Source organism: Oncorhynchus clarkii, chromosome 12, assembly GCF_045791955.1.
Source record: "Oncorhynchus clarkii lewisi isolate Uvic-CL-2024 chromosome 12, UVic_Ocla_1.0, whole genome shotgun sequence".
Classification (NCBI taxonomy): Eukaryota; Metazoa; Chordata; class Actinopteri; order Salmoniformes; family Salmonidae; genus Oncorhynchus; species Oncorhynchus clarkii.
In genome coordinates this window covers 28,169,761-28,194,933 of record NC_092158.1, presented here as the reverse complement: position 1 = coordinate 28,194,933, position 25,173 = coordinate 28,169,761, and the positions used below count along the sequence as shown (strand labels likewise).

Here is a 25,173-nt window from a genome sequence, read left to right as displayed (position 1 = left end):
AGTGAATCCTTACATCCCTATAGAATACATTAAAAAAACACTTCTCTGCAAGTTATTTATCTTAATAGGATGACCAAATATCCACCCATTGCCCGCTGTCATACTTCAAGGTAATGATCCAAGATCAACAGTTAGATTTTCTCCCCCAGCTCAGTGATGAGAGAAATATCAGCAAAGTAATATCATTTTTCAGAATGTACCTCCAGCAGGTGACAGACAGGTCCAGAATTAACTACACTACAGGCTTTATGGCTAGCTACCTCCATCCCTCCATCCCACTTTAACATGCCCCACATAGACCCACTCTCCTGGGGAAGCACTAAGCTGGCATGACCCACCTATCCATCCACCTCCCCCAAGCCAGAGATACTTAGTGAAGGCAGACAGCAAAATGAACTTAAAAAGCAATGATTTTTATTTAAAAGATGAATAATATAAGACTGACAATTCACAAAAAAAAGAGGTCCTCCACAGTGTATCTGTGTTACTGGCAGTAATCCCATCAAAATGTGAACCATTTCAATTATTCATAGATATTATGAAATGTCCTATCCTGTAGCTTTCGTGGAGTCATATGACAACTGAATACACTTACTGTAATAGTAGGCCTTGGTAAGACTAGCTGCACACGCACAGAAAACAGAAAACAAGGAAAAAGGATAAAATCCTTAAAAGCAGGGCTCTGACTGAAATGGCAATGAGGTTCAGACTAAACTCGATTCCCCTGTGACTCTTAATAGAAATTACTGATTTAACGACTCACGCACGTTCATAGAGCTTGGCATGGACCACAGAGAAGGATCCTGACTAATGTGATCATCTATACTTCTTGACCTCCCCAAGGGAGAACAAATGCATTTGTATACACTGCATACTGTTTAGATGACAAAGCCAGTAAAACAACAGTGAATAGCATTATGCTCCCTTTAGTAAGCCTTGGTACAATATGGAAGGACAAACTATAGACAACAATGGTTCTTAAAAACCATATTGAACAACCTCTGCAAACAATCGAGGATGGGCTTCCTCCCCCAGTCATAACCTACTGGTCAACAAAATGTAGAACAAGGCAGACCATCCCCCTGTTGTTGAGGTGTTGGCCAAATACAACCCCTTATATCAGACTTCTTATTTTAGTGCTCAGATATACAACATTGCCTTACAGGGAGAACTGTATCCCTGGGCTTCCATCCTCTTAACTCATAGGTGTACAGGTAATTGCAAAAATAAAGGAAACATTGGGCCACCACAAGCCAGATCAGCTTCAATGCACCTTGGCATAGTGTCTGAAACTCTATAGGTCGTTATCAATTCAATGTCACAATACGGTGCAGAGCGTTCGATTTGGCTGCAAAAAGATCACAAGCTCCACTAAAACCTTCTGGTAGAAAAAGTACCCAATTGTCATACTTGAGTAAAAGTAAAGATACCTTAATAGTAACTCAAGAAAAAGTCGCCCAATACAATGCTACTTGAGTAAAAGTCTAAAAGTGTTTGGTATTAAAAATACTTAACATTCAAAAGTAAATGTAATTACTAAAATATACTGTTGAAGTCGGAAGTTTACAAACACCTTAGCCAACTACATTTAAACTCAGTTTTTCACAATTCTTGACATTTAATCCTAGTAAACATTCCCTGTCTTACGTCAGTTAGGATCACCACTTTATTTTAAGAATGTGAAATGTCAGAACAATAGAAGAGAGAATGATTTATTTAAGCTTTTATTTATTTCATCACATTCCCAGTGGGTCAGAAGTTCACATACATTCAATTAGTATTAGATAGCATTGCCTTTAAATTGTTTAACTTGGGACAAACATTTCGGGTAGCCTTCCACAAGCTTCCCACAATAGGTTTGGTGAATTTTGGCCCATTCCTCCTGACAGAGCTGGTGTAACTGAGTCAGGTTTGTAGCCCTTCTTGCTCACACACACTTTTCAGTTCTGCCCAAAGATGTTCTATAGGATTGAGGTCAGGGCTTTGTGATGGCCACTCAAATGCCTTGACTTTCTTGTCCTTAAGCCATTTTGCCACAACTTTGGAAGTATGCTTGGGGTCATTGTCCATTTGGAATACCCATTTGCGACCAAGCTTTAACTTCTTGACTGATGTCTTGAGATGTTGCTTCAATATATCCACATAATTTTCCTACCTCATGATGCCATCTCTTTTGTCAAGTGCACCAGTCCCTCCTGCAGCAAAGCACCTCCATAACATGGTGCTGCCACCCCCGTGCTTCACGGTTGGGATGGTATTCTTCGGCTTGCAAGGAATGTAGTGAAGTAAAAGTAGTCAAAAATATTTAAAAAATAGTAAAGTACAGATACCCCAAAAAGCTACTTAAGTAGTACTTTCAAGTAGTTTTACTTAGGTACTTTACACCACTACTAAACTCATTAACAAGTATGTTCAGTTTTCAAGGGATTGTTAAATAAATGTTATAATTATTTGATTATTCCACATTTACCTCTCTGAGCCCGACGAGCAGGCTGAGATATGACGTGGGATGGGAGCCTGCCGACCCAACCGGGGCAAGGAAACCTCTCCAAACAACTAAGGCGTGAAAGCCCGGAGACCCAGTTGAGGCACCCCCAGTTCCATCGGCGGCAGCACCCGGACCCGACATCACCAACAAAACAAAAACCTCCCTGATGCTTCATATAGTGGTGTCAGCATTCTGTGAGGATCGACGCTGGAGACGAGAAGCATGTACATGGAGTGAATATTTAATACATGTCCAGGCCCGTCTGAAGTTGCTAGAGAGCATTTGAATGATCCAGAAGAAGATTGGGAGAATGTCATATGGTCAGATGAAACCAAAATATAACTTTTTGGTAAAAACTCAACTCGTCGTGTTTGGAGGACAAAGAATGCTGAGTTGCATCCAAAGAACACCATACCTACTGTGAAGCATGGGGGTGGAAACATCATGCTTTGGGGCTGTTTTTCTGCAAAGGGACCAGGACAACTGATCCGTGTAAAGGAAAGAATGAATGGGGCCATGTATCGTGAGATTTTGAGTGAAAACCTCCTTCCATCAGCAAGGGCATTGAAGATGAAATGTGGCTGGGTCTTTCAGCATGACAATGATCCCAAACACACCGCCCGGGCAACGAAAGAGTGGCTTTGTAAGAAGCATTTCAAGGTCGTCAAGGTTTGTTATTGACCAAATACTTATTTTCCACCATAATTTGCAAATAAATTCATAAAAAATCCCACAATGTGATTTTCTGGATTTTTTTTTCTCATTTTGTCTGTCATAGTTGATGAAAATTACAGGCCTCTCTCATCTTTTTAAGTGGGAGAACTTGCACAATTGGTGGCTGACTAAATACTTTTTTGCCCCACTGTACGTGCATTCGCACACATGCACACACAGACACTGAAGCAGTAAATAACAGTAAATGTAAAAGCCAAGCTCGGGGTCAACTAAGAATACCTCTTTGCTCTTGGCAATTTTCCATGGTGCTGAAGAGCAAGTGCCTCAACATTAATCTTTTTAACTTGCAACAAGGAGTAGAATTTGTATGTAATATCATGCAAAAGATATGACAGTGGGGCCAGAGAGCAAAACATAGCCTCTGGGAATGAGGAGAGGAAATGTCAACTACCTGTATATTGTTTTCCATGCTTGCTGTTAGAAAGTGGTACTCACATTTTAAACAAATCTGTCAAGAAGGCATAGTATGTTATCACATTTTGGGACTATTCAAATAACGCACAACATCATCTAGGTTTTGAAACAAATACTCACATTTTTACTTATACATTTTTCTCTGGTTCAAAATATTTGCAAGTATTTCCTTAGGCATTGTGTATTTCCTTTGGCTCAGTGTTATAATGCCAACTTTACCAAAATGCTGCCTGGTAGCTATCTATTTCTCCAATTAGTTCACTATTTTGCATTTCAGAATCAAAGTGCTGAAATAAACAGCTGTGGTTTCAGTGTTCCCATAAATACTCTAATTGCAACTATAAGGTCAACCCATTAGATTACATTATATTAGGAGCATTACACACTCTACAGAGGCGGTGTTATTTACAAATGTAGACTGGCCAAGCCATGTCCTAACAAGGAATGTTGTGGTTCCTCTCTTTCCTGTCTCTTTTTCACAATACTCTCCCTCTGGTTTCACAGGTTGTGTAGATCTGCTCATGCTGGCCCCTCTGCGTCAAGCCCATTTGGTGGCTTGATGTTTCTCTTTGATATGAGACCTGAAAGCCTGCCCTTCACTAAAAATGAAAGAGGAATCTTTGAACATTTGAACGTTTTTTAATAGATAGCCCCAGGTTGGCTCAGTTCTCTATGATGCACCATGTCATCTGTCTGTGGTGATTTATCTACACTGACATTAATATATTTTAAAGCATGAGTTTTCTGTTTTTAATTTGATGTCTCGTTTTGCATGTTATGGAATACATATAATTTCTGACATGTGTCAAGACAAATATTACAAAAGCCATGTGATACAGAAGCACAATGATGCTAAATAGCTTAGTTCCACTTGGCTGACATGGTCTACATTGAGTGTGAGTAGGCAGTAATACTATGTGATATTAACAACATACTCCAAATCATGTTTTGCTCTCATTCCTTGATTGATTGGATGATGTGTTCTAGGTGGAGTTTCAGGAAGACATGTTGGATTATTCATTATAAAGCAAACCTGTTCTGTTCACATGACCCCAAAAGCGAGACTGTCAAATACCTTCATAATGCTTGCCAGTGTTCTTGACTTACAGTACACACCCCTCTTTGGATAACAGCAACAGCAACATCACTGCCTCCCCAAGAATGCTATAGCATACCTATAGGTCCATGACTGCCTTCCACAAAACCAATTACTACTCACTGACAGCGTGTTCCAAAGAGGGAAACCTTCCCTTGTTAGCCCGGATGATCAAAGTTTTTTCCCAATGATTTTGGACACACGGTAAAGAACCTACAGGCCACTGAATCATTACCATAATTCAAAGTCTTTAATCTTCTCTTAACAGTGCACATCAAAGTAGTTTTCAGCCTCAGCCTCTAGTAAAGTGCCAACATGACAAGGAGCAATATGACAGATTCTCTCAAACTCACTCTGTTGTTTAGCTATTTATTTGTCTATTTTAAACAGCCCCAAAATAACATGGGCTGTCACTTAGGGATCTACAATAATCAATGATGATTAAAGAGAATTACCCACCTCATTGGTGACCACTGAGCGCAATAATGTACAATCTGCCAGGAACATCATATAACACCCATGCAGTGTGCTGGAAGTATGCACCTGAGGAAAATCACATTTAAATTCACATTGGTACTCTTGATTTTTACTGAAAATAAACCTAGGATATAGGCATACTACAAGTCCCACAGAGAGCATTGGTTTTGTAGTGGGATCACCCCAAAATTACATCAACATATCTCCTGTTTCCCATTTGTTCATGGAAACAACACAATAATAACAAATACAAAAATGCTTATGAATTCCAGAAGTATACATATAATAACTAGGGGTTAGTGTATTTTATACAATTTAATAACATTAATAAACAACAAGTTATACAAAACGTTTAGCCTGTTAAAGGTAGTTTCCAGCCCCATGACTTACAACATAGTTGTCCCAAAATGTTGTCATCAGGGATGGGCAAGTCCAGTCCTCGGGGGTCGAAGTAGTGTCACATTTTTTCTGTATCCCTAGCAAACACAGCTGACTAAACTAATTGCATTCTAAAATGAAGATTATGATTAGTTGCTTATTGGACTCAGGTGTGTTAGCTGGGGCTGAGGCAAAAGTGTGACACCAATCAGGCCCCTGAGGACTGGAGTTGCCCATCCCTGGTCGACATTATTGTATTCATATGTCCATCTAATGATGGTGTTCTCCATGAGGCACAGCAAAACAACACCCCACCTCATTAAAAGATGATTTAGAGAAAACGTATACATGATAGAATAACTTTAATGGTAATAGAGTTGAAATACAGCCAACAGTCTCCCAGAGGAGATGCCAGTAAGGTCCACAGCTCGCCACACATCACTGCCTCCTTTCAGAAGAAGCTAATTATTCCAACACTGTAGCAGGTTGTGTATCTTGTCAATGTCCCTATGTGTATTCACGGCTGACACCAGGTACTGGTTGGAAATAAATAACTGGATCTGATAGTTTGGTGAGAACAATTCCTATTGATTTTAATGTGAGATCCAGTCAGAAATCCATTACTGATAGAGAGTGAACTGAAGGCAGTAGATGCACTCAACAAATGTACCTTTATTTAACTAGGCAAGTCAACAAATTCTTATTTCAATGATGGCCTACCAGGGAACAGTGGGTTAACGGCCGTGTTCAGGGCAGAACGACAGATTTTTACCTTGTCAGTTTGGGGATTCAATCCAGCAACCTTTTGGTTACTGGCCCAACACTCTAACCACTAGGCTACCTGCCGCCCCAAATGACAGTCTCAGTTGACAGTCTCAGTTAAACACATGAAGCAAAACTGACCAGCTCTTACAGTACTACACACTATCTACTACTATCTTCTCACTGTTCCTAGTTGCCTAATAATGGCCTCTAAAACGACCAAAAAACAGCATATTAAAATAAGGAATAGGCCACTGTCCTCTGCATCATTTAAAGGGAAATTAAGCTCAAGTCATACAGTAGGGTCGTTCCACCAATTCGGTGCCTTTTGAGAAGAGTAATGTTTGATTTCACCCAATTTTAACATTCTGTCATAAAGAGCTCAACTTCATAAAAAACATGTTTTACGATTTGAAGAGGTTGAATAAAAATGACTATAGTAAGTGCCTATAATTGCTAAATAAAGTAAGAGGGTTGATGATTTCTTCTTAAATCAGCCATAAATCCCCATATGACGGGGGAATGGAAGCTTGTTGTGTGCAACAGGAAGAGGCAATTGAATGCAAGCTTCACAAAAATATATATATGTTGTTAATTAAAGGCCCAGTGCAGTCAAAAACGTAATTCCCTGTCTTTTATGTATTCTTCCACACTATAAGGTTGGAATAATACTGTGAAATTGTGAACATTGTGATAATGCCCTTTTAGTGTAAACGCTGTTTGAAAAGACTGCCTGAAATTTCTGCCTGATGACATCACCATGTGGTAAATTGGTTAATAGACCAATAAGAAAGAGACCTCCAAACCTCTCTGCTAATAACAGCTAGTGTAATATAACAACCTGTTGAATGTTAATGTTAAGTGGATGGCTGTATAAAACATATCTTCATGAGAGGGTCATGAACAGTAACTAGTAATACCTTATACTTTTTGGGGGGAATATGTTATTTATCTATGATTTATATGCACATTTTGCACTAGTATGCACTGCTATAGTAAATAGTATGAAAAATAGAATATCCTAAATTTCATTTTGAAATTGTATATGCTATGAACATCCTACTCATAAAAAAGGGGGAATAGGGCTTGGCATTTTTTGTTGATAATCTACATATACTCTCAATACATTTTACAATTGACATGCTATAAGATTTCAGCTTCCTTATTACTGTAATAATGTTTTATATAACTAGTGGTCAGGGAAAATCTGTGAACTTGTGTTGGCTCACGAATTTACTGATTCGTCACGATCTCAGCTTTCATCTAATATAACGTTTGTCCCTCTGTGATGAACACAAAATGGTTTTGTTTCACATCTTCAAATTGTGTTTGAGGTTTTTTTTAATTAAATTTGATATAAATCGATGTGTGTTTGTCATAGAACGATGTGAGACTCTCAGCTTTGCAGCATTATACAGCTTGTGTGCCTGAGATGTACCGTTAGCCCACAAATTGACGGACAATCCAATCAGCGAATGAGCATTAAGGCGGTACTCCCGAGCCTCCAATGGCTGTGGATATGTAACCTGATACCCCAGAGTCATTTGAGGTCAACTGAATTGAAGCAGGGAAGCGGCAGAACTGCAGTGAAGCGATTTGGCCTAACAGATGTAGATTTACAAGTGAATTACCCTGATATGCCGTGATAAAACAATTCAATTAAAAGGAAGGTCCCCTAAATAGGGGATTTAACATTTAAGAGGTTAAAACATTTCTAGCCTGTCTATATATGGGTAACAGGGTTGATGTGTTTTGCTCGACCCGCTCAGTTTTCCACCACAAAACACCAGAAAATGGCCAAAAAAGAGTAGAACCTGCTTTTACTCTATGATTTGACTATTAGATTTTCAATGTTTCTTTGGCAAAAAAATATATTTAAAAAGGAATAGTTTCACCTTATTGAAAAAAGAGTTAAGTTCACGTAAAAGGGTTGACCTTAAAATGAAGGACAGACAAATTAATCACTAATCACATAAAATAAAGCAATAAGGCCCGAGGGGGTGTGGTATATGTCCAATAAACCATGGCTAATGGTTGTTTTTACGCATGATGCAACTCGGAGTGCCTGGATACTGCCCTTAACCGTGGTATATTGGCAATATACTGTCCCACAAACCCCTGAGGTGCCTTATTGCTATTATAAACTGGATACCAGTGTAATTAGAGCAGTAAAAATACATGGTTTTTTTTATACCCGTGATATACAACAGCTTTCAGCCAATCAGCATTCAGGGCTCGAACCACCCACATTCAAATACACAATCATCTTCAGAAATGACCTTCTCAAAGCAACAAAATAACTAGGGCATTACAATGATGGTGAAATCTTGAGAAATGTGGGGATTAAGTAGGTTTAAATCTTCGTAGAAGTGACACAGTGACGGAGGGACATGTCAAAATGCTGAATTTTGGCACTTTAGCATAATATTCATAGAAAGAATCAGATTGATTGAATTCTCCATGTGGTCTATATTAAAGGGCACTTCATTTATTATAACAGGCTTTTAAAATGCAATACTGGTGCACAATTTCTATTTAAAATACCAAAGGGACCCAAACGGCACTCATTTTGTGCAACGACCCAGTAATTCATAATGAAGTCTGTGTTCCCTCATAGAGGAGCAGAAAGGAGATAGAGAGTATTGTCTGCTAGCTACTTTTATAGAACACGTAGATTAGTATTTAGGAGATGTTTGAGTGATACAGTTTTGTAACCTGACAGAACATGTATTCCTATTCTGTTGTGATTCATTTGTGTGAGGATTAATTGGGCTAGGTTTTAGATTCAACAATACAACTCACACATAAACAGGTTCTGTTTTAATTGGTTGTAAATGAAAGAGAAATAGGATGACAGTATTTAACAGAACACTATTTGACATCGTAAGGCCTGTTAGATTTTCAGTCATTTTAATTAATGATGTGTAATTTAATTAATGGTGATATAAATATCTTAATTGTATTGGTGTAATTGCCTTACCTTACTCCATAGTTTATGATTTGTTGGCATAAGATAAACAAAATCATGTTGACAGATTCAAAAGAGAAAAAGTAATGTTGTTCTTGGAGGACAGTAATTCCTTCCTACACATAATATAAAATAGGTAGCATGAAAATGTCATGGGATTAGGTTTGCACAATTAGTGGTATTTTACAAAAGTTACTGGAATCTTCTGTAATGTTGGTAATTAACAGAAAGGTAATTAACAGTAACTTTGATTTAAAAAAAAATATATATATATATATATATATATATATATATAGTATACATTGTTGATATCTGTGTCCATATTGTCCATGAGTTTCTAGTAGATAAACCATATGGTTCAAGAGAAATTGGCCTAATTAAAATAGCATCTAATCAACAATGGCATTATTATAGTAGCAACTCTTCCAACTATTTACTTTTTTCACAACTGCCACCAGCTTGACACCAAAGCAAAAGACAACAAATACATACTGACATAGTAAAATAAATAAAGTGTGTAAAAAAAAATAGAAAGGATATTGCTGAAATATTAAACACCAATGATATTCACTAAGTTGATGGTTTATATTTAGCCTAATGTTTAACTGCTTTGTCATTCTATTTTACATTTCTAAATCATCTTATTTAAGTATTTCCTATATTTTACATGCGATAAAGCCACACATATGGCCATAGATAATTAGACACCTGTGATAATATGAAGTACCCAAAAGGGTCACTAGATGTCTTGTGAGAGATTACATAAAGCCCTTGAAAGACACCAAAATACTGGTAGTTTCTTGGTAAACTTCAAACGTTTCAAGTAATATACCCTCCCTTTGCAAACCTACATGGGATGCATTTGCTCCATTGTTTTGTTGGTGGCCCAGCCTTGTATGGCATCCACATCTTCCAAGAATGTGCTTTTAAGGTATACACATTCAATGAGGAACATAGGGTCAACAGGTAGGAAGAGGATTCTCTTGCCTCCTAGAGAGGAATTCTGCTTCAGCAGCACTAGAGATAATCCACAAGACTCAGTGATAAAAGGCTTTACTGTTCCCACTAAGTACCATGGAGTCCCCAGCACCTGCAGCTATCTAGGGTTACTGCCAAACTAGTTATTGGGGGTATATGACAGAAAACACCTCAGATCCACTGTGTACACCCCATTCCCTGCTTCACATTTACTATAACAATTGCAGCTATTGAACATCACACACACTACATGGATACGAACACACATGCACGCCCACACACCCACATGTACAGACACACCCACGTGTGCATACACACCCACATGTACAGACACACAAAGAAATTGTTTATGTAAGTTAACCCAATTCTGGCATGCCCTGCCCAAGGTTGCCGTGTGCCATTTCCCCTCCAGAGGAAAAATCCCCACCACTAATTTAAATGTCAAAAGAGTTTTCTTCTTCTTCTTCTTCCCACATAAAAGAGTTATGATCATAAATCATTAATACACTGTAAGCTTATTCAAAAATTGGAAATTTGTGCGACATAAATAGAAGATGGATTCCCATAAATAATTGATACGCTTAAATAATAAACCATGAATATATTTGCAATTTTATTCACTGTATATTACTTGTGCTTATAGAAATGATTCTATTATTGTATATTCGGCGGGTTTCCTTCTTGTTTTAGGTGAATAGAGTAGTCCCATACTCTATGGTTTTTCATTATGGAAAAAACAGCACTCGTGAATAAATAGCAGAAAATCTAAATAGCGAAAATAAGATATATCTTTTAAGTGGTAATCCTCTGAGGCTATAAAACAACAGCAATGCTCACAGGGACGCAAAAACATCAAATTAATATTTCAGCAGTGTCTGGATACAATAGCAAACAGCAGCCCCACTTGGTCAATTACTGCAGCTCAACCATGTGACAACACTAATCAAACAATGCCTCACCACGACCCATCGCTAACTAAAGGCCAATTCATACTTAAATGTCCACGGAGCCGTAAGGGCCCACCAGTTCATTCTGATATATTTATGGTTACCGGCAGGGCTCTTTTGGCCTACAGTACACCTAAAAAATAATCTCACCAATATAGCTCTGCATGTGGATGTGGCTTCATTCAAGCAGCAGGTACAGACTTAAGAGATAGAGATGTTATTTTAACCTAGGTCATATGTAAGGTAAGAAACCCATCTAACAGCGCACAGTCAAATATTCGACAACACAGTTATGCAGGTCCATCCATTTTTTGTATGGAAGACCAGTAAGAGTTAATTATAGAGATGGTGCATCACTACAGTAAGTAATATACAGTACACCAGCTCTGCTCTGTCCATTCCACCAGGAAAGACAGGAGTCCAATTAAGTGAGTGCTGGGATTGTTTTGTGACACCTGTCTCTTCACATGGAGATGTCACAGCTTGCGGAGCAGAGCAGAGTGGGGGACTGGATGTACTATAACAACATTTGATTACAGCTCAATAACATGTAGGCCTCTCTTTCACTCTCAGTGTCTCTTGCTCAATAGCTTCTATATATCTCACTAAACTATACATCCCACTATTGTACATTCATGGCATACAAATATATTACTATTATCCTCTCCTGTTTGATTGCTGTTGTATACAGTAGGTGAATAGGTGAAATGGAATTGTATAGTATGGCCTTCTGAGTGATGAACAGGACCCACACCTCGGGAAATAACTTTTACAAGCTTGTTGCTGAATGGTCAACAGTTGCTTCTTGTTTTGACTCTAATAATGATATAGTTACTGTTACTCTCTTGCATCAATTGTAGCACTGGTCTCCCAAGTAATCACAGCCAACATCTAATGGTAGCCTAAGGAAGTCCACAACAAGGGACACACTAACACCCACAGCACTGTTTTGGATGCTGGTACCCATTGCACTTGACTGTGGCCTCTTCCTCCTTTTCTCTTATACAACTCTGGGGTCTTGTATTCAATCATCATCTTTCACCTTGTCACAGGGCCCTGCAAGGCAGGCCTGTGGACTGTGAAGAGATCACTCTCTCTCCCCACCCCACCACCAGTGTTAATGAAGCGGGCCCAGAGATGGAGGAGGCGAGGGACACACTGAAATCCTCTCTTTCCTACCCTGTTATGTGCAGATTAAAGGTGACTCCTCCTAATGCAATAACCCTTTCCCGAATCTAGTACAAGCAGCATCTCCTGAAAAAGTAATCCATAAACGCAGGTTCAACTTTCGTAGTTTTGCAGAATATTTTAGGTGACGACCTGATAGGCAGCATGTTTCACTGTGACTTTCCCTTTGTGCTTTGACACCTACGGATCGTAAACATTCAAAGGGTGCTCTTGGTTGTCACGGCGCGTAATGCACTGTTAGCTACATGAGGCTATCAAATTAAGTGCTGGAGGCATTGATTTCTCTGCTTTAGAGAGACATGTTTGTTTCTGGGGATCAAAAGAGGCTGTTCATAGAAGAGAGTTTTATAGTTTTAGGGAATCCAAATTATCTCCAAAGATGTATTGGTAGTACCTACAGTACATAGCATACAGTGTATTAGACAAATACTACAAATACACAAATGAAAGCCTATGGTATGCTTGATGGTGAGTATACATAATTCAATGATAATTCAATATTATAGGGGATTACCATGGGCGATACAACAGTCTCGTCGACCGGCTGTCTACCGTACCTATTTACGGAACAAGTACGTTTATATGCACACTAATAATTTGATTTTAAACTGATTATGGCTGAGTATGGCATTAGTCATGTAAACACCTTACTCTGCTTATCTTAATCAGCGTAAGGTCCTAATCGAAGTAAGCATATGCCGATTAAAACACCTGGTTTTCTGAGCAATACTTATAATTATTAGGACATGTAAACAGCTTAATCGGTGTATTTGATCTGTGTATGTGCAAGCATCTTTGTGAGTGCGTCTTAGAAACAGTTTTCACATAACAACTTTACATGTCCGAACTCAGAATCAAATAGCACGGTCACTATGGTAGAACGCTTAGTTTGATTTAAGATTTTCTGCATTTAACGAAAGGCACATCAGAAGCCTGATTTCAGATGTTTCCATGTAAACAGGCTTATTAGTGAAATCGTTCTTCTTGCAATATCAATGCATATAAATGTTTTAAACTAACTATTATATTAATATATAATATATTATTGTGTGCATGTAACCGTGCTCAATTGTCTGTTGCATTTATCTGTTGTGAATGAGAGCTCACCCTAATATTTCATGGAATCTGAGTAGCAGCAATTGATTTCTGCTGCTCCCTGTAAGCTATTGTAGGCAGCCTCAAAGTCAGGGGATATCCTCCCTTATACAAACATCCAATAGTATAATTTGTTAAAAGGGAAATCTGCAGTTGCCGCATACATTTTTTGACGTATACATTTATGATATATACCCATTGATTCTTGAAGAATATAACTTAGAAATGCCTCATGAGTTTCATTCAACTTTGGTACCCCATCAGAACCCCAAATATAAGCTTGTTTTAGTCCAATGTTTGTAAACAACATAAAAGTAAACAAACACTGTATAGCCTCAAAACATAATTTTGATATAATAGATGGTCAGTCCTTGTACATTCCTCCAGCCCCATCCCTCAGCTTTTCACCAAAACAGTGGTGGGGTGTCTGCTTTGTTTTTCTTTCAACTCCAGTTTGGTCCTTGAAGCAACCAGCCTGTAACCTTTTCAGCATGCGGCAACCCACCCAGAGTGTGGGCAGTTCTAGCTCAAGACGAAATTCAGAGTTTACTAGGCTTATAAGCCTGGTATGCATGGTTAGCTACGCAGAAATCCTTGGTGGTTTATGGGAACTAGTACAACCCTTTTATAGGCTGGTTTAATTCCCAGTTTGACGAATGGGACGACTTGGTTTTAAGGGTGCTCCCCACCATTACTGGTCCTGAAGTTCCAAGGAAATGACACAACAAGTCATCTCTTTGCTTATGCTCCAAACTGCCAGTAGACACAGACACATAATGGACTTGAACTAAAAGCACTGGAACTATGATTTGAAAACAGCTGGAGAGTTCAGAGTCTGTGGGTGGTACTGCTGTTTATATCAAAGGAGATGATCACTCTAGACTACACTGTTTGAATATTTAAATAAAAACCATTGACCTATCAAAAACCCCTATGGAAATAAGGTCAAATAGTCCAATGTTACGCCATATATTAAAACACGGTTGCATGGTACCACTGAAATGAGCAATGTGCATGTGCATTTGCACATACAAGCTTTTCAATGAATTGACCAATGCAGGCAACATGGATCTCAAGATGGATTACAACAGAACTAATGTTTTTCTTGATGCTCGCTCACATTACAAGCCAAGTTTGGGGCACCAGGGTTATAAGTAAAGTAGAGGGATCTCTTATGAGAATGGCATCTTATTGTAAGGATGAATAGAAAACTCCCATAAAGGCATACATCCACTTTATTCCCAAGCCATGTATCAAATGGAGGCGTTATACTCAGACACGTGCACTTTTGACAGGCACCAGGGAACAATTTATTGTATGAGACATATCTTCCACTTTCATGGTCCTCATTGCATTGTGCTGCAGCTGCAAATCATCCATTTTGAGTGTAAGAAGGTGTCACTCAGAATCTTCCAATGTCAAATGTCTGTATGACACTCACGCTTTTGTCATCCCTCAACAGTATACCGTTTGACATTCAACTTTGGCTCCATCCTTCCCGCATGGACAAGCCCTTAGATGCAACACATTATTCACTATCCCTACCGGCACGTCTGTCAAGCCTCTCTCTCCACTGTGCGTCTCCACCATGCATCACAGCTGGCTGCTCCCAGCCTCCCATCCACTCTGCTGGGCCGGCCCTTCCAAAGCCCGTCCTTCAAACCAATCATCCGTGCTAGACATGGAATGTATGTGCCATGTACTGAACACACTAAATCACATACCAGTCAAAACTCATTTGAAAAAACATAATTGCTTTGCTCGAAAACTAATAACACTGACATGCAAAGTGTGAAAACTATTGTAGTTGAATATATGCGTTTAATTCAGCTCCACTGCTCTTCCAATTCCAATTGAAGCTGTTTATTCTACATCAGACTATTTTAGTTCTTCCTTGTCATCCATTCATTTGTTTATTTCACCTTGGTACTATGTGTTACTGTCGTTAACTGGAGTAATCTCCACAGCAGAGCTTCCTTGTCCTTTCTTCTGAACCATCTAATCAGCTGAAAGCATCCTGTCTTGTCTGTCGTTCTGATCCCTCTCTGATAAGGAACATAGATCCTTATAGAAACCACTGAGTTGGATTGTGAGTCAAATATTTGTAGATGTTGTTACTGTAGCTCTTTTGTTGTAAGACAACAGTAGAGCAGATGCACTATTTTTGATCGTTGGTCTCTAGTGGCACGAGGTAAACTTTCGAAATCTTCAGTTGTTCAAAACAAACCTTCCTTTGTAATGTCTTATACCAGCTCTGCTTTATTCAATGCTAGCGTCATTAGTCTCAGTGTATACATAATGTAGATTCTATGGGGAAGAGAAAGGTATGCAGAAGACAACAACAATGATTCACATATCCACCAAGCAAAATGTAATTCCTCCCTATTAGCATTTCAAGACAACTACAAAAGCTGATCAAGTTTCTCCCTAGAGTCCACTTAATATAGTTCAGCAGACACATTCTGAATAAGTTATACAAGAGCAAACAAATATGACTTTGGGTATTCCATACACATAACTCTGGCTTCAAGATATCTCTGGCTTCAAGATCTTTCTTTTAACCTCTAACCTACATGTTGACAATGCTGTACTCAACACAGTCGATTTTCTAGTACAGTATAGGGTTAACCCATGGTAAATCATGGTTCAATGAGCAACTCCTTGAATGAAGAAAGAGCTCTTGCTCAGGCCCAAGCCAGGTACTGTATATCCACAAAGATTTAGTGCCACTACTGTACAGCATGATACGAGTTATGGTGCATTACTAATATCCATTTTATGGCTGTATCCTCTCCAGTCAAGAGAGAATTTCATCTTCACTCACAAATGTTCGTCCCTTCCTTTCCAACTCACTGCCCCAATACACCTCTCCATGATAGTGAGAGGCCAAATGAATGTGGTCAGGTACTGCGCCTATAGGTTCAGGACATTTCAATGGGCTTGTATACTGAAATTCTAAATTATTAGTTTTTTAACTGCATCATTTATATCAATACAATTTAGAGATTAAACTAATATATCATGGAAGTTTAAACAGTCGTTCTGCACTGAGTGTACAAAATATTAGGAACACCTGCTCTTTCCATGACATAGACTGACCAGGTGAATCCAGATGAAAGCTATGATCCCTTATTGATGTCACTTGTTAAATGCACTTCAATCAGTGTAGATGAAGTGGAGGAGACAGGTTAAAAAAATATTTTTAAGCCTTGAGACAATTGAGACATGGATTGTGTGTGTGCCATTCAGAGGGTGAATGGGCAAGACAAAATATTTAAGTGCCTTTGAAAGGGATATGGTACTAGATGCCAGGCGCACTGGTTTGAGTGTGTCAAGAACTGCAATGCTGCTGGGTTTTTCACCCTCAACAGTTTCCCGTGTGTATCAAGAATGGTACACCACCCAAAGGACATCCAGCCAACTTGACACAACTGTGGGAAGCATTGGAGTCGAAATGGGCCAAATGCTTGGAAATGCTTTCGACATCTTGTAGAGTCCATGCCCTGACGAACTGAGGCTGTTCTGAGGGCAAAATGGGCTGCATCTCAATATTAGGAAGGTGCCCCTAATGTTTTGTACACTCAGTGTATAGTCTATACTACTATATGATCAGTACGTTCCTGATAAAAGAAAATGGAGAGTGACACATGACTATAAAGACTGACATTTTATAACATAAGATCGGGACAAAATACCGTGTACAATATAGCTTTCAATAAATATGAGGAAAAATGTGAGGCATAATACAGTAGTTGTATGAGAAAGCCACTGCTGAAGTGGGAGGCTATGCAGAGGATGGGGGGGTCGGGGAAATTATTGCCTTTGTTGTAAAGACTACAATCCATTTGACTACAGGGTACTGTACTGTATACCAACGGCATCATTTGAGAAGACAAGCATGGGTAGGTGGAGACAAATAATTGAATAGAAAATAGGCAGTTGACATTTGGCAGAATGGGATCTTGGTGCATGAGAAAATACCTGCTCATACAACCACATGATATGGGGAGAAACCTAAATAATATACACTATGAGCTATGGGAAATGTTAATCCAAAACTTCACTTAAAATAAATGTTTTTATCACCAGTTGAATACAAAGTAACACAATTATGGTTAGGCAGACATGAAAACAATTGGTTGTTTCAATGCCAATGGGAGAGAGGCAGAGTTCACACTTAATGCAACTAGAACGTATGGATGAATGATTGTTTAATGGACATAATTGTTTGATGATGAAGAAGAAGATGATGATGATTATGCATACTGGAGATTGTGGTATGCTAAATTCCTCATTACAACCATAGAATCTGACATGAGAAAACTGAAAACATTTAGGCCTTTAGGTGGTTTCTTTGGGCTCCATAAGGGTCACATGCTGATAAATTATCAAAATAAATTGACAATAAAGGATGATTTAGATACCAAAACATGTACATGGCAAAATAAACGTAATTAACTTAACCATTTTGAAAATATATACACATAATCCCCAATAACGCAGAAAAACAGACAGCTGCAGGTCTCATTTAACACAACAAGGAAATAACTAAAAGGTCATTAATTAAAAGGTTATCCCTCCCTAGAATAACTCACTAGCATCACCACTGCCACTACCACCACCACAACATTCACCACTACCAGTACCACCCCCAACACTGTCACTAAAAAACCACTGCCACTAACAATACTGCACCTCCAACAGTGCCCTTAGATCAGCTATCAGCTATCAGCCAGGAACCAACATTCCTCAGTGCTTTGCTCCTTGTCCTGGTACATCTCCTCTTATAAACTGTTTATGATTGTATGTCCTTTGCCCATGTATATGGACATTTGGAAATACATGTCTATGTTTTAACCTGATATTAGAAGGGCCAGTGAACAACAGGCCATATGTATTTACTTAATTTAATGGTTCTAAAACTATGTGATAATGCATTAAGAATTCATAACCAGACCATTAAATAAAGTGTCACCTTGTACTTTTCTGCAAAAACAGCAGGGCATACTCGACAATGACACATACAGTAGTCTTGTGTCTCATACATTTAGTAGGTATGCTTCGGGATGGTCACTGAGCAGGCCAACATTCATCTAGGAATGGAAAGATATGCATACTAATGATCTTGTTTTCACCACCTTCAGACATCAAATGTCGCAACAATATGTTTCCATATTTCCTTGGACATTAAATGAAAGAATAACCAAACTGCATCTCCCATTAGTTTATGTGTGGGATGTGGAATGGAATATATTTGCATAACTGATTTACTGATTTAAGATTTGGTTCAAACTATCCTCCAGTCTTCAAACTGTGACCTAACCTATAAGATACATCATTTATTGTATCTCACAATGCATTCAGTCACTAACAACTGTTTTAAAATACACCATTGATTAATGTGAAACCAAGTCAGCAAAGTTTCCAGGCAAATGCCCTTGCATAAGGTTATAGGCCTTGAACTGTAAAAATATATACTAAAATAAAAGTAATGGAATGACATAATAACAGAAGGTTTCTTCGTGAAATGAAGGTCTAGAAACAGAAACATTTACTTTACCGCCCCTCTGGTTTAAAGATAGACTATGCAGATGAGTAACCAACTGCAATGAATTGTTAGGATACGTAAGATGGACAGGCCAGGTATTGGTTTAGCATCATACAAATCAAACTGTGTTTCTGTACAAACTGTAAGACCTATTCTGGATCCTGACTAGTGCTAGGCCATAAATGCAGAATATCATAAGCAAACTATTTAGAAGTCCTAATCATTTAGAAACTTGCATTTCTATTTTTTCTACCACTAAACCCAGTGGTTTAATTTGAATTGAGTGAGAAATAAGGCATAGGGAATGGCTGCTTGGTAGTGTACCATGTAAACCAATTGAATTCAGTGTACATGACTTCTCAAAACACACTGAGGGCTCTATTTTAACAAACCTAATGCAATGGTAAATCTCTCACAGCCATAATTATGAGAGCATTATCTGGCAGTGGCGCGACAGGGCTGGGTTTTGATGAATAAACAAGTTGTAGGTGTGGCAAGGGCTTGGCCACTCACTGCCCATATGAAAAAATACTACAGTACTTACTGTAGAATTCTGTAGTAAACTGTACTATACTGTAGAATACTATACTACACACTGTAGTATCCCTCGATCATGTGTAGTACTTACTATAGCATGTTGTAGTATAGTGCAGAATCCTATAATAAATACTACAGTATTATCAGCAAAATAACACTGTAGTAAATACTACAGTAATCTTTTCAAAAACACTACAGTCCGCAAAAACACTACACTCTTTTAACTATAGTAAATACTACAGTATTTAATATCCATATACCCTGTCCATTCCCCTACCCCATGTCCCAATTTGTGCAACCCATAAGTGAAAAACATACATGCCAAGTACAAACCATATTGTGTTCACTACAAGTTATAGAAAAGAGCAGTTCAGAACTATCCATTCTGACCCCAGTCCTACCAACATACAGGTTATGGAAAATGTGCTCTTTTAGTATTTCTACAGTAGGTTTCCTCAAGGAGAAAGACTGCGTTTCTAAGTCAAAGATAATAAAACCAAAAAACTATAGTAAATACTACAGTAATGTCAGCAAAAACACTACAGTAAATACTACAGTATACTCAATCCGCAAATACACAACATTAATTACTATAGTATATACTACCGTTTTCTTTTACTACAGTATTTATATTATAGTTAAGAGTAAATACTACAGTAAATACTAGAGGTCGACCGATTAATCGGAATGGCCAATTAATTAGGGCCGATTTCAAGTTTTCATAACAATCGGAAATCGGTATTTTTGGGTGCCGATTTGCCGTTTTTTTTTTGTTTACACCTTTATTTAATCTTTATTTAACTAGGCAAGTCAGTTAAGAACACATTCTTATTTTCAATGACAGCTCGGGGGATCCAACTAGTCCAACGCAATAACAACCTGCCTCTCTCTCGTTGCACTCCACAAGAAGACGGCCTGTTACGCAAATGCAGTAAACCAAGGTAAGTTGCTAGCTAGCATTAAAGTTATCTTATAAAAAACAATAAATTATAATCACTAGTTAACTACACATGGTTGATGATACTACTAGATATTATCTAGCGTGTCCTGTGTTGCATATAATCTGACTGAGCATACAAGCATATAAGTATCTAAGTATCTGACTGAGCGGCGTAAACATTCATTCAAACAGCACTTTTGTGCGTTTTGCCAGCAGCTCTTCGTTGTGCGTCAAGCATTGCGCTGTTTATGACTTCAAATCTATCAACTCCCGAGATGAGGCTGGTGTGACCAGTGAAATGGCTGGCTAGTTAGCGCGCGCTAATAGCTTTTCAAACTTCACTCGCTCTGAGCCTTGGGGTGGTTGTTTCCCTTGCTCTGCATGGGTAACGCTTCGATGTGGTGGCTGTTGTCGTTGTGTTGCTGGTTCAAGCCCAGGGAGGAGCGAGGAGAGGGACGGAAGCTATACTGTTTCACTGGCAATACTAAAGTGCCTATAAGAACATCCAATAGTCAAAGGTTAATGAAATACAAATGGTATAGAGGGAAATAGTCCTATAATAACTACAACCTAAAACTTCTTACCTGGGAATATTGAAGACTCATGTTAAAAGGAACCACCAGCTTTCATATGTTATCATGTTCTGAGCAAGGAACTGAAACGTTAGCTTTCTTACATAGCACATATTGCACTTTTACGTTCTTCTCCAACACTTTGTTTTTGCATTATTTAAACCAAATTGAACATGTTTCATTATCTACTTGAGGCTAAATTGATTTTATTGATGTATTATATTAAGTTAAAATTAGTGTTAATTCAGTATTGTTGTAATTGTCATTATTACAAATACATGTATTATTATTTTTTTAATCGGCCGATTAATCGGTATTGACTTTTTTGATCCTCCAATAATCGGTATCGGTATCGGCGTTGAAAAATCATAATCAGTCGACCTCTAGTAAATACTACAGTGAATACTACAGTAAAGTCTGCAAAAAAACTACATTGAATACTATAGTATTTATACCACAGTATACTATAATATTTTTTTATGTGGGTTGCCAATCAACGCGTTCCATGGTTTAATACTGCATGTGTTGGTCTCAAGTTCTGTAGGTTATTGATGATCTTTGCATTGTCATCAACTCCAATCAAATAATTTAAAAAGAAGATGGAGAACAAGCTATGAAAGGAAAATACTAGGGTTTTAGTACAGGTACAGCCAACTAGCGCAAAAACAATATTGCAATTTTGTCAAAACGATGCAATACGATATATTGTCAAAAATAATATCCCGATATGTAATTGTATGGATTTTTTCTCCCATCACTAGCGCACAGCTCAGACACCCATGAATACCCCACACAACATGCCACCAGAGGTCTCTTCACAATCCACAATCCAGAACAGACTATGGGAGGTGCACAGTACTACATAGAGCCATGACTACAGGAACTCTACTCCACATCAGGTAGCTGATGCAAACAGTAGAATCAGATAAAAAAAACAGATAAAAATACACCTTATGGAGCAGTGGGGTTCTTTCTGTGAAGAGACACACAAAAGTACAGACACGTGCATACACACACTAGCACACGCACTCTACACACACGTACATTGTAATATTGTTGTATGGTGGTATTATACATTTTGTGTTGTAGATATGTAGTGGTGTAACAATGGTATATGATTCACTGTTTTATATTTTGTTTTATGTGTAATGTAAGTGCCTTAATGTGTATAGACCCCAGGAAGAGGAGCTGCTCCCTAGTAAATACAAATACAGGGCTTGATATGAAATGGAAAACAAGCAATCAGTTTTTTAAAACAACAACAATATTTCTAAATAGGATGGGGTCAGAAGCATGATATCATAAATCGCTTCTCTCGTTCCATGGCACTCACTGTATGCACATGTAGGCCTAAATGTCTTTATGCATCACATTTGCACATCTACACAAAATACTAGCCCCTATCAATTGTATTGTTGTGCAAGGCAGATTTTTTTTAAAATGCAGTTGATATGGCATTATAGGAGTACTGAATAGTTTGGAGGAGTGTGTGTTTGGTAAGCGGATGAGGGGCACTCTTTGAAAATGGGGATGGATAGCCTACTTGAACAAGCAAAATTAAGTATGCAGTGTGAATTGTGAATAATTAAAAGGCATAAGGGCAAAAACCAAATATTTTTAAAACCCTTCATTCATAGGCTACTTGGCTAATGGCCAGGATAAAAATACACACCTATGCAAGGCTGTTAAAACAGCCTTGATGGTAGGCTATGCTTGGTTTTTGCTCAAATTAAACGAAATGGGGGGAAACCAATAGTTTTTAAAAATGTTTTTAAATACGAAATTCACCGGCACAAGGAATCTCTCTTCCAAGGGCACAGCGCGTCATGGCTGGATAGGCTGAGCTTCCACTCTCAAAATCCATTCCATTATCAGCGGTGTTACCGTTAAGACCGGCTTTTTGTGGGTCTCCAAACTTCCCATTAGCACTGCATGAACCTCACTTTTGTGCTTGTTTTTAAGGAGACACTACAAATATTGCCATCCCTCTCACCTCAGTGCAAGCGAGCTGATGTTAGACAGGTACATTTCCAAACCTGGCTTTAGGGCTGGAAAATGCCAGTGCGCCAGTTTTAACATGACAAAATTGCAAACTAACGTGCGTTTGACACTTGCGCTTCCTTAGTGACAGCCCAAAATATAACCCTCAGACCTACTTGTACAGATTTGTTAATCAATGGCTCTCAAAAATGACTGTGTCCTTTTATCTAGAAAAGTAACTGTTGTCACACTGTTTCTCAGTCCAATACTGGTTTTCAGATTTATGAGTGGTGTTTTATTCGGATTATATATTCGTATTGGTCTATCGGAGAGGTTCATAGCAATTGATAAGAATATCATCATATATCCATTACAGTACATGAGGTAGGCCTACATAACGGAATATTACTTTTACATTACACATCTGGAGTCTGCAGAAGTTTCATCTAGCCTACTCAATGCAAATTAATATAATTAACATTTTCCAAAAATGCAGTAATGGAAGCTCAACATTGCCTCTGTTCTGACTATATTAGCCTGTGTGTTTCAGGTTGTGCCTGAGAGTAAATGAAAGCCGTGTGTTGATCATACGCAGTGGCCTTATGATATCATATCTAATATCATAATTGCAGGTAACAAATATGTAATAATATGTAATAGTTGTTTTCAACGAAACATAGGTTCCATGTTAGTAAGCTATTACTGGACACCCCTGAGTAACACATATTTGTGTTGCCAGTATAAGATGGGTCTGTCTTGCACATTGCACAAGGTTGTCAACAGATTGCAGCAACTATACAACCTGCCATAGACAGAATTTAGATATTATTATAAAATAATTTGGTTTCATCCTTCACAGTTGGAACATACTGTATATTCTATTTCTGGTCATACCATCAAGTCAAGAGCATTGGCATTACATTTGACATAGCCTACATGCACTTGTTTGCATCTTTACCTGAGGAGCTGATCAACTGATAGCGGGTTCTCAAGGATACGTTCTCAGACATTACATAGGCTACTGAATGTCTAATACTACCTACCATTGATAATATATATGATACACAAGTTTACCATGATAGCCTACATTTAGAAATAGAGCTACATTATAACCTAACCTTACTGTATACAAGTAGCCAAATATATTTTAATGCACTGGCTCACTGCCCACTGGGAAAAACTGGTTGAATCAACGTTGTTTCCACTCATTTCAACAAAACAATTCAATTGAATGACGTTGAATCAACGTGTTAAACTGACACCACGTCATCAACGTTAGGGAATTTCGTATTTTTTCACCAAATTTTTAATCTAAATCCAATTACATGTTTTGTTGATTTCATGTTGAATTCACAACCAAATGTAAATCGAAACTAGGCGTTCAGATCACATATGTGCCCAGTGAGTGACCGACATGTCAACTCAATGACCCATCTGTCTGTAAAGTTTACGTGTCAGGTGTTTAGCCTTTAGCAACATCGTCATGTTTGGGTAGGTTACCACAGAATGTCTCTTTCCTCAGAGTTGGTATCACCAGCTAGGAACATAAAGGTACTGTACATTAGCATCACGGGCCCACGGAATGAGAATAGCCTGGCCGGCACCTTTTGTGTTGATACGCGGCTATCACTACACTCTTCATTCCCGTTTATCGATACACAATGTTTGTGCACCTGAGGCTACCACGATTCACAAGCGATAAGACTATTGCGCGCCACGTAGAAATTCTGCGATACACACAATCTGAAAGCAGTAGCTAGCCTACTACACAAATGGCTCACCTTTGCGTGATGTGACCATTCCGGAGGCTTATTCCCATGTCATAGCTTCACTTCAGATAAATAATACGACTGTTGATATTTGTATATGTTGTATCCTCGTGTATCCTTGGAAAATAACGCAATGGTGATGGTTGAGCTCCACTTGCTTCAGCTGAATAGGCTATGATGCTCCGGTGAATGTCTCGAAGAGAATTGCAAGACAGCGTTTGAAATGTAATACCGGAACGCGTATATTAAAAGTTACTAGCTTTTTTTCTAAGGGTTATCTTTCAACTGCTCATCTTCAACC

The 25,173-nt window shown here is 38.4% G+C and overlaps 1 protein-coding gene across 1 annotated transcript in view; it reads right to left on the bottom strand.

The window, feature by feature from the left end:
• The window catches only part of LOC139422968 (teneurin-1-like), a 226,980-nt gene extending 202,063 nt beyond the window's left edge, over positions 1-24,917 (bottom strand). Inside the window, exon 1 of the mRNA XM_071174499.1 lies at positions 24,885-24,917. The gene's annotated coding sequence lies outside the window, so the exon portion shown is untranslated. The remainder of the gene's footprint in view (positions 1-24,884) is intronic.
• Between the last annotated feature and the right edge of the window lie 256 nt (positions 24,918-25,173).